Source organism: Jatropha curcas, chromosome 4, assembly GCF_041381405.1.
Source record: "Jatropha curcas cultivar XTBG-Jc1 chromosome 4, XTBG_Jcur_1.0, whole genome shotgun sequence".
Taxonomy (NCBI): Eukaryota; Viridiplantae; Streptophyta; class Magnoliopsida; order Malpighiales; family Euphorbiaceae; genus Jatropha; species Jatropha curcas.
Genome location: NC_143154.1, coordinates 21,847,151 through 21,856,706, shown reverse-complemented (window position 1 = coordinate 21,856,706; position 9,556 = coordinate 21,847,151). Strand labels below are relative to the sequence as shown.

At 33.1% G+C, this 9,556-nt stretch overlaps 1 long non-coding RNA gene and 1 pseudogene across 7 annotated transcripts; both read right to left on the bottom strand.

Moving 5' to 3' along the window:
• Positions 1 to 1,364: 1,364 nt before the first annotated feature.
• LOC149496977 (secreted RxLR effector protein 161 pseudogene) lies at positions 1,365 to 1,727 on the bottom strand (annotated as a pseudogene).
• A 610-nt stretch (positions 1,728 to 2,337) lies between these two features.
• LOC105644298 (uncharacterized) lies at positions 2,338 to 6,036 on the bottom strand. Of its 7 annotated transcripts, XR_005178848.2 has the most exons (4): positions 5,474 to 5,797; positions 5,276 to 5,338; positions 3,925 to 5,182; positions 2,338 to 3,800 (listed from the first exon to the last, which is right to left on the bottom strand). It is a non-coding gene; the product is annotated as an uncharacterized LOC105644298 (long non-coding RNA). The 7 variants fall into 7 exon arrangements; XR_002285562.3 differs by lacking the exons at positions 5,276 to 5,338; positions 5,474 to 5,797 and adding an exon at positions 5,908 to 6,036; XR_016320588.1 differs by having other exon boundaries at positions 3,925 to 5,338; positions 5,474 to 5,800.
• Positions 6,037 to 9,556: the final 3,520 nt, after the last annotated feature.

Sequence of the window (9,556 nt, the reverse complement as noted above, 5' to 3'; positions counted from 1 at the left end):
TTACACCGAGAGTAAAAGTGCACTCTCATATAACCCCATTTTTTCTTTCTCCAATTCAAATTACATACAAACACCAAAAAATGGCTAAATGCCTATTATTTATAGACTTCTAAAATAAGCTTTACACCGAAACAGAGCATGAAAGAATTTTGCTTGAAGAAAAAGTCACAAAATTCGAGGCATTGGTCAACATGACCGATATTTATGAGATTATCCAATATTAGATCTAGAAATTTTTTTTTTCTGGGGTCAATATATATTTTTAAAGGAAAGATGGGTCTAAGACATAAACAAATTGAAATTTAATGCATAGACAAAAGTACATACATATTAAGAAAATTGAAAAAAAGAGAGTCAATTGAGCCTTTTGTTTATTTGGCCGATCAGCCAATAGAATTATCGGTAATTATTAAGGGGTAATGATATTTCCAGAGCTAATATTGTTAAATAAAGAGCAAATATTTTGTTTAGACAAAATTACCCTCTCCTTAGCACGTTAAACTTCTACTATCCTGATCATGAACTACCATCTCCTAACCTACAGCAACGATATCTTCGTCTTTGTTGGATTTGCATCAACTATTGTTATGATATTGTGGAGGTTGTTGAGTATTGAAATTACTTATGAATAAGGAGATTAAATACAGAAATACTTTGGTAGAGTGAATAAGGAGAGGAATAAATCAAAATCTGTAAACGCTTAACCTAGAAATCATTTATTGCCTAAAGAGAGAGCCATCAACAATATTGTTCATATTTGAACCCAAAGATATTTTGATAAATATCTAACATTAGTAAACAAAAGAGAAAAATACCTTGATTTTGTTGAAAAAATAGAGCTAAAAATAGTTTAGAACAAAAAAAAATATATATCTTAGAGGAATTTAAGCAAATACTTGGTAGGCACATAAATTTGCTAGAAATAGGAACACACATTTTTGTTCATCTTGAACTCCTTTAAATACAATCCAAATCAACATCAACTACTTCCTCAATCCTAGCAAACACAACTCACATTCAGCAACATAATAGCAATAAAATAAGACATTAATTAATAACCTTTGACTGACTCAAAACATGTGAAAAAATATGACCCAAAAAGAAAATAGTAAAAGATTTTTACATTACTTACTAACATTCTCCCCCTTAATGGAAAAATCTACTAAGCCCAGCATATCTCTAAAATAAGCAAATTTCTCGAGAATGAGTGTCTGTGAATACATCCGCAATTTGCTTGTTGGAGTTGCCATACTTCATTTCAATATTTCCTTCAGTAACCAGCTCCTGAATAAAATGATGTTCGAATGTCGATATGCCTTGTCCAATTATAATGAACAAGATTTTTTGTCCATGGCAATGGTGGACTAATTGTCACAGTAAGTCATTGTTGCCTTCCTTTGCTTCTGCTTCATATCTTTCAAAATTCTCCTTAGCCAAATTGCTTGGCAACCTGCTATAGTGATGGCTATGTACTCAGCCCCAAATGAAGAAAGAGCAATTGACTGTTGCTTCTTTGAACACCACGAAATGACATTTGATCTAAGCATGAAGAGATACCCTGAAGTGCTTTTGTGATTATCCATCGAACTTGCCCAATTGCTATCACAAAGTCCAGATAACTCAAGATTGTTGGCGTTAGAGTACAAAAGTCCATAGGAGGATGTTCCTTTCAAGTATCTCAACACCCTTTTTGCAGTACCATAATGAGTCTTGCCTGGACTTTGCATAAAACGTATGAGAGACTGGTAGCTTGCAGAATGTCAAGACGACTGTTAGTAAGGTGAGTAGACTCCCTGCTAAACTTTGATAAACCTGAGGGTTTGCCTTTTAATCTACATCATCTAAGGTGTATTTTTGATTAGCAATCGTTCGAACTTTCACCAGATTACTATCTTTCAAATGAAACTTCTCAAGAAGATCATTCACATACTTATGCTGTGAAATGAAATTTCCTACATGTTGTTGCACTTCCAGCCCCAAAAAAATATCTTATTTGCCCCAAATTAGTCATCTCAAATTCAACAACTATAATCCTTCTGAAGTCATCAATTGAAGCAATATTATTTCTAGTATAAATTAAATCATCCACACAAAGACAGATTATCAATATCTCATCAGCCCCTTGTGTTTTACATATAAAGTGGGCTCACTTGCACTCTTTTGAAAACCATTTTTGGTGAAGTGCCCATCAATCCTCTCATATTAGGCCTGTGGTGCTTACTTGAGGTCGTAAAGAGCTTTCTGCATCTAATACACCTTTATTTACTCACCAAAAACTTCATAACCTTGAGGCTGCTAAACATATACTTCTTCTAAGAAACCATTTAGAAAAGTTGATTTGACATCAAATTGAAAAACTTTCCATTTATTATGTGTAACAATTGATAAAACAGTTCAAATGGTGCCAAACCTGGCCACCGAAGAGAATGTTTATTCGAAATCAATGCCTTCTCGTTACATGTATCCATAGGCAACTATTTGAGCTTTGAATTTTTGAATTGATCCATCAAGTTTGTATTTGAGTTTATACACCCGTTTCAAATGAGATGTCAAAAAGCTCCTAAGTTTTGTTTTTCTCCAATGCTGCCATCTTCTCATCCATCGCATCATACCATTTACTGCTTTTTATAGCTTCTTCAAAGCTACTTGGCTCTTCAATTTTTGCAAACTGCATTACTCCCTTTGTGCATATATTTCAGCTAATGACCTCCATTTGTGTGGAGGTGTGCTTGAAGAAGAGGAGCTTCGTGATGAAGAGCTGGAAACATTTGTTCCGGGTGATGAAGGACTAATGTTAAGTGTTGAAGAGCCCGAACCACCATCTTCTATGTACTCTATCGATTCAATGAATTTGTCATCTTGAATATAACTAACACCTGTCTACATCTCATATCAATTTCATGGATTTTTCTCATCAAAAACAACATCACAACTTATTAGAAATTTGTTAGAAGAAGGATCATAAAAACGGTGACCCTTTGTTTCCATGCTATAGCCCACAAATACACATTTCACACTATTTTCATCAAATTTTTCTCTTTTTAAAATGGCACTAACACATAAGCAACAAAACCAAAGATTTTAAAATGTTTTACCTTTGGATTCCACCCATACCATGCCTCAAAAGGTATTTTGATTCGACAAGACTGATGTAGGACTTTGATTTAGGATATATGAAGCAGTATGAATAGCTTTTGCTCAGAAACTTTTCAAAAGACATTTGACTTTCAGCATACTTTTGGCCATTTCCATAAGACTTTGGTTCTTTCTCTTCACCACTTCATTTTATTGAGGAGCGTAACGAGCTGTCAATTGCCTTTGAATTCCCAATTCTTGGCACAATTTGTCAAACTCCACTGAAACAAATTCACCACCACGATCTGTCCATAAAGTCTTAATTGCCACTTTGCTTCTCAATAGAGTAGTTGAACTTCTTGAATGTTGGCAGCACCACTGGCTTTTCTTTAATAAAGAAAACCCAAGTCATTCAACTATAGTCATCAATAAATACAACAAAGTACCTGCTGCCATTAAGAGACGAAGTGCGCATTGGTCCGCAAACATCAGCATGTATCAGTTCAGCTACCTAGGAAGCTCTCTTGATTTTGCCTTCAGGAAAACAATCTTTATGATGCTTTCCAATCACAAAACTTTCACAGACATCAGCACCATGGTTTATAATAGGCAACCTATGCACCAGATTATGTTTAGACAGAAAATTCAGACTTGCAAAGTTCAGATGTCCATACCTATGATGCCACAACCAGTTGTCATCTTCCAATGAGGCTGAGAGTGCTTTCCTATAATCATCAAGGAAAAAAGGAAATAAATTATTCTTGGCCATAGAAACCTTGAACAACATGTTTTTATTTATTTTGTCCAAAAAAACTAAGCATAAGAAATCTTCAAAGACCAGAGAATAACCTTGTCTTAGAAGTTGCCCAACGCTCAACAGGTTTGAATCCAGATCAGGGATATAAAGAACGTCATTGGTGCACCCAGCTCTTGTAAAATTAATCTTCATAATTCCCTTCCCTTGTGCTTCACGAACAACCCCATCACCCATCTTCACTCTAGTCTTTATCGATTTGTCTAAATTGATGAAGGCCTCCAAGTTTGTTGTCATATGATAGCTGCACCCACTATCCATATACCAAACATCTGATTCACAAACTTTAGCATTATAACATGCAAGAAATAAGATTTCACACACTTTTTTCTTCTTGCTCAATAAATTTTGTTTGTTGTTCTTTCAGCTTACAATACTTTTCTATATGGCCATACTTGTTACAGAAATGACAGCGAAACTTTCAGGTATTTGTATTACTATTACTGCTAGACTAGTTGTGGTTATTTACTCGTGCTCCTCCTTTGTAGCTTCGTCCACCTCTTCTTCCTCGAGAGGAATTGCCTCCATGATTGTTACAATAGATGTCGCGTTCTTGCGTCATTTGATTATCTTTAAACAAATGCAATTTAGTGTAGAAGGCCTTCTCAACTGGGCTTTCTTCACAGCCTTCCCATCTATCTTCAGGAGATTATAGAAAACCCAACAACTCATCAACTGTGAGCGTCGTTAAATCCTTAGACTCTTCTATTGCAGCCACTGTAGATTCATACTTTCTTGGCAAGCTCCTTAAGATCTTCTTCGCAACTTTCTAGTCTGAAAGTTGCTCATCGTACTTCCTCATTTTATTCACCATTTCCATCAGATTGCAAAAGTATTAGTCCATTGACTTTGTATCTTTCATGAACGAACTTTCGAACTTCCTTCGAAAAGTTTGAAGCTTGACAGTACCACCTTTGTTGTCCCTTGATACCCATTCTTGAGTGCATCCCTTACTTCCTTCGATCTTGTTGCCGCTGAAATTCGGGGGAAGATTGAATCATTCACTACTTGTTAGATGAAAAAGAGAGCTTTGGCATCTCTCTTTCGAACATCTTTAAGAGACTCAGTTGGTACACCCTCTTCAACATAGCCATTCTCGACCAGCTCCCATAAATCTTGTGACATGAAGAGAGTCTTCATCTTTGTGCTCCAGACTTTATATCCACTGCCTTTGAAGAAGGGAATTGCATGCACAATTGAATGATCCCAACATTGTTGCTCGCAATTAGATAGTTACTCAGGCCTCCTCCAACTAAAAATCAAGCTCAGATACCAGATGTTGAAAAACCAGAGCTGAAAATAATTAAGAACAAAAAAATTATATATCTCAGAGGAATTTAAGCAAATACTTGGCAGACACATAAATTTGCTGGAAAAGGAACGCACGGTTTTACTCATTTTGAATTCCTTTAAATATAATCCAAATCAGCCTCAACTACTTCCTAAATCCTAGCAAACACAACTCACGTTAAACAACTTAATAGCAATAAAATAGGACACTAAATAACAACCTTTGACAAACTCAAAAACATGTGAAAAAATTTGATCCAAAAAGAACACAGTAAAAGATTTTTCGTTACTTACTAACAGGCTTTTCCACAGATCTAGCTAAACATCAACAGATGCACTCTCCTATTAAATAACAAGCAACCCCATAATACCACATGTAACTTTTGTAAATGGTTTAGCTTGCTTACCTATTAGATACGAAATTGGAAAATTACTTCTAGTGTACTTTTATTTTATTTTTCATTCTTGCATGAAACAAAATTTATATTAATTAAAAGAGAATTTAGTTAAGTATAGTATTAATATTTCAAATTGAATTAGTTTATACTAAAAAAAAGAATCAGTTTCTTCAAAGTATGCAAAAGACATTATAGGGAAGGCATTAAGCAAATGTATAACATTGTGCATGTGCAGAAATATGTAAGAATAGTTGCAGATAAGGACAATTTTGTCTTAAGAAAATATTTGCTCTCGAAATAATAACATCACCCATATCAAGAATAAAATACCAATTAATACTCTCGGTCTTCTTTTGGCATTGCACTTAGTGAAAACCCTCTTTTCCTCTCTTTATTGAGCCATATGAGTGCCTTCATTATTCCTACTTTTGCTACTTGCTTCGCCATTGTTAATTGTCGAGCCGAGTTTCATTTTTTTTTAATTATATTTTAATTCTATTCAATTAGCGAAAAAATTGAAAACAAAATAAAAATTGTAAAATATTTTTAACACCTCATTCAGTATAAATGAATTAAAAAAGTGAAATTTAATTTATAAATGAATTTTAGAATTCATATGTAAATGAATTTTTTTTTATGTTTGAAAGAAATTCAAAATTTGAAAATCATTTGTTTTGATTCGTAAAATACATTTGGCCAAATAATTTTGTAAGGTTAAGAGGACGGGGAGTTTTATCATAAAGCTTTTCTTCTTTAGGCTTATGGAATTTATTTGAAAATTTCATATTTTTTTTTGATAAAATTTGATGTAATTTTATTCAAAATCATAAAAATAAATTCGTAAAATTGAATTCTTCAAGTTTTTCATATCAAACACAAATATTCAAATTTATAAATGAATTTCACAATTTTTTGTAATTCATTTATTCCCAACAATGAATCAGCGATAGATTAGCAATAGATTTTAGATAATAAAATCTTGAATCACTTTGGCAATAGAATAGTGCTGAGTCACTAATCCATAGCTAATTTAGCTACAAATTATATTTTCTATTGGTAATTGATTACCAAGCTCTTTAGCAACAAAAGCAATCCATCATTAACCTGTTGGTGCATTGAATTACTGACGAAAATATTTAATTACCGATATTTTTGTAGCGACTAAGGTTTCAATTTCCGTTGCTTTTCTTCATGGATCTTATGTTGCTTCGAAAGGTAAATATCCATTTGGGTTGGACTAGATTATACTAACCTAAATGGTTTTGGCTTAGATTCTTGGACCTAAATAGTGCTTTTTAGTAGGTTTTTTGGGTATGTTGTTTAATGCTTTTTGCTGGTTTTCGAATAGAAGTCCAGAAGGCTTATAAAAGCCTATGCGTGGAGATGAAATTATAGTTTTTGGTGAATTTCCTTGGTTTAATTTGTTAGGTAGAATCATAGGTTCTCTTGAGTAAAATTAACTGTTTTGATAGCCGTTATCTATTTTAGTAGCAATAAGTTGTTAATTGTTTGAGTAGCTTTTTATAAAACGTTAAAAGCTAAATGTTATATGAGTTAACTTTTTATAAAACGCTATTTTAACCTCTAAAAATTAGTTCAAACGTTATGTTATCGAACACTATAGAAATAGAGTTTAGTTTAAACTTTTAGCCAATCTAAACACTAAAAACTACTTAAAAAGCTATTGTTGAACACAACTTTAGTTCATTAACAAAAATGTAACGATAGAATAACATGCATATCATCTTATGCAATAATAAAGGTTCAATGCAAAAATTCGTTCTTTTAATTTTCCTAAAAAATCTTGTGGCACTCTCAACTTTTATGTTGATCCGTTAAACACTTCGACTTGTAAAATTGTACTCATTAAATACTTCAACTTACATAAATTATTATATTGAATACTCAAATTTATAAAAGTAGATTGATTAAACATTTATTGGATAGTTGAAAAATGTGAAAATCATTGTTCTATGACCATACATTAAGTGAATATTTTTTGCATATGAATGCTAAAAATACCAAACAAACTGTTATTGTGAATATGGAGAATTAAAGAAACAATATTACCAAAATTTGTAACTTCAAGGGTACAATAGGTCCCTCGTATTTGAAGTGCCATAAGACTTTTTTGATAAAATACATGGACAAATTTATACATTTGGTCCAATAATAAATGTTAGTGGATGTATATATATGTGACATCCTACTGAATCGAGTCGTTGCATAGAGTCGAGTCGAGTCGGGCCGAAATAGAACCCGGTTCGAGCCATTTAACTCCAGAGTGGGGTAGAATGGGATGTAACTTAAATAAGTAAGAGCAGTGGACTTACTTGCATAAAACAAAAAGATTAAAGTATAAGGATTAGGACTTACTTGCACTAAAATATTAAGTTGAGGTATTAAAATGTAACATGTAGAAAATGTAGATATTATTTGGTAATTGTACCATACAATTAAAGAGATAGTTGGGAAGTATACGAGACTTCCATTTCAGTTTGCTTTCTTCATTTTCTTCATCTTCATCTTCAACGTCTTCTTCATCTTCATCTTCCTGTTTATCTCCTTCATCTTTCTCTTCATCCCCTTCCTTTCTCCATCAATTTTCATGTGATTTAAACACTAAATTCAACCTAGAACTCTATCCAAGTAAGTAGCTTTTCTTAAAGTTCATACTTTTGTGATATTTTAGATGATTTATAAGAGTTATTATGTATAGGAGAGGGGAGCTCTAAGTAGGAGGAAAAGGAAGCTAAGAAGAAGCTTTAAAGCTCTTTTGGTTGAAGGTTTGATATCTCTTTTAGTTTTTTTACATTTTCTTGCATGAATACTTATGTAGTGTGTTGATAATGAAAACATATATTACTGAATGTTGAATTAGAGGTCTGTAAATGGTGATAATGCATGGGATGAATTGAATGAATGAAGTAGATATTGAATTCATGCTGAACCAAGTTTGTTGGACCACTGACCAGTAACTTCACCCTAATTTTGACTCTGTTTAACGATGGAATTAGGAAGTAGTATAGAAGATTTATTTGTTCCTCTATGTTTTAGCTGTCCATGAGTTTTTGAATCACCTAATTTGGAGTTATAAATTGAGAGATATGACCAAAATAGTACAGACTATGTAGGCTGGAAATCAACAGTCTGGACGGACTGGAAGTTGCTCATTTCGGTAAATATTTGACTACCTTACCAACGTAATTAAGAGATGTGGTAGAAGACAAATTTGTAGCCTAATGTGTTATCTAACCATATAATGTAGAATCACCTAAATTGGAGTTATAAATTGAGAGCTGTGACTAAAATAGTATAACCTGTGCAAGCTGGAAACCAATAGCTGGGCAGACTGGCAGTTGCTACTTGAGCTCAATATTTGACTACCTTACCAACATAATTAAGAGATGTGGTAGAAGATAAATTTGTACCTTAATGTGTTAGCTAACAATATAATTTAGAATTACTACAATTGGATTTCTGAATATAGAGTTATGCTAGAATTTGTGAAACATGTGCAGGCTGCCCTGTCATATTTAAAGGCTACATTAGAAATGTTGTTGGCATGCATATGTAGCTTCATGCAACCTAAGATTTACTACTGAATTTGAACCTTCTGAGTTGAGTTAAATTAACAGCAATAAATTTCTTAAACTGACTGGTAGAAATTAAGTTATCTAATGATTGGTACAAGTTGCCTCACGGGTGCATCAATTAGATTTCCATGCAAATTATCAATTGTGTGCTTTTACTTCGATTTATCTATGATATCCTCTTAAAGCATGAAAGAATGAGACAACATACAGGTAAACAACATGGGTTATGAATTTGATGAAGAATTGAATATGCTTTTGTTTTGTATTCTTGAAATACCGATAATATGCTCCATTGAGATTAGGCAGAAACCATGTAGATAAGACTATGTCGCGACATAGGATAGCAGATCTGCGCTCCATACAGTTTGGTACTCCGGCTACAG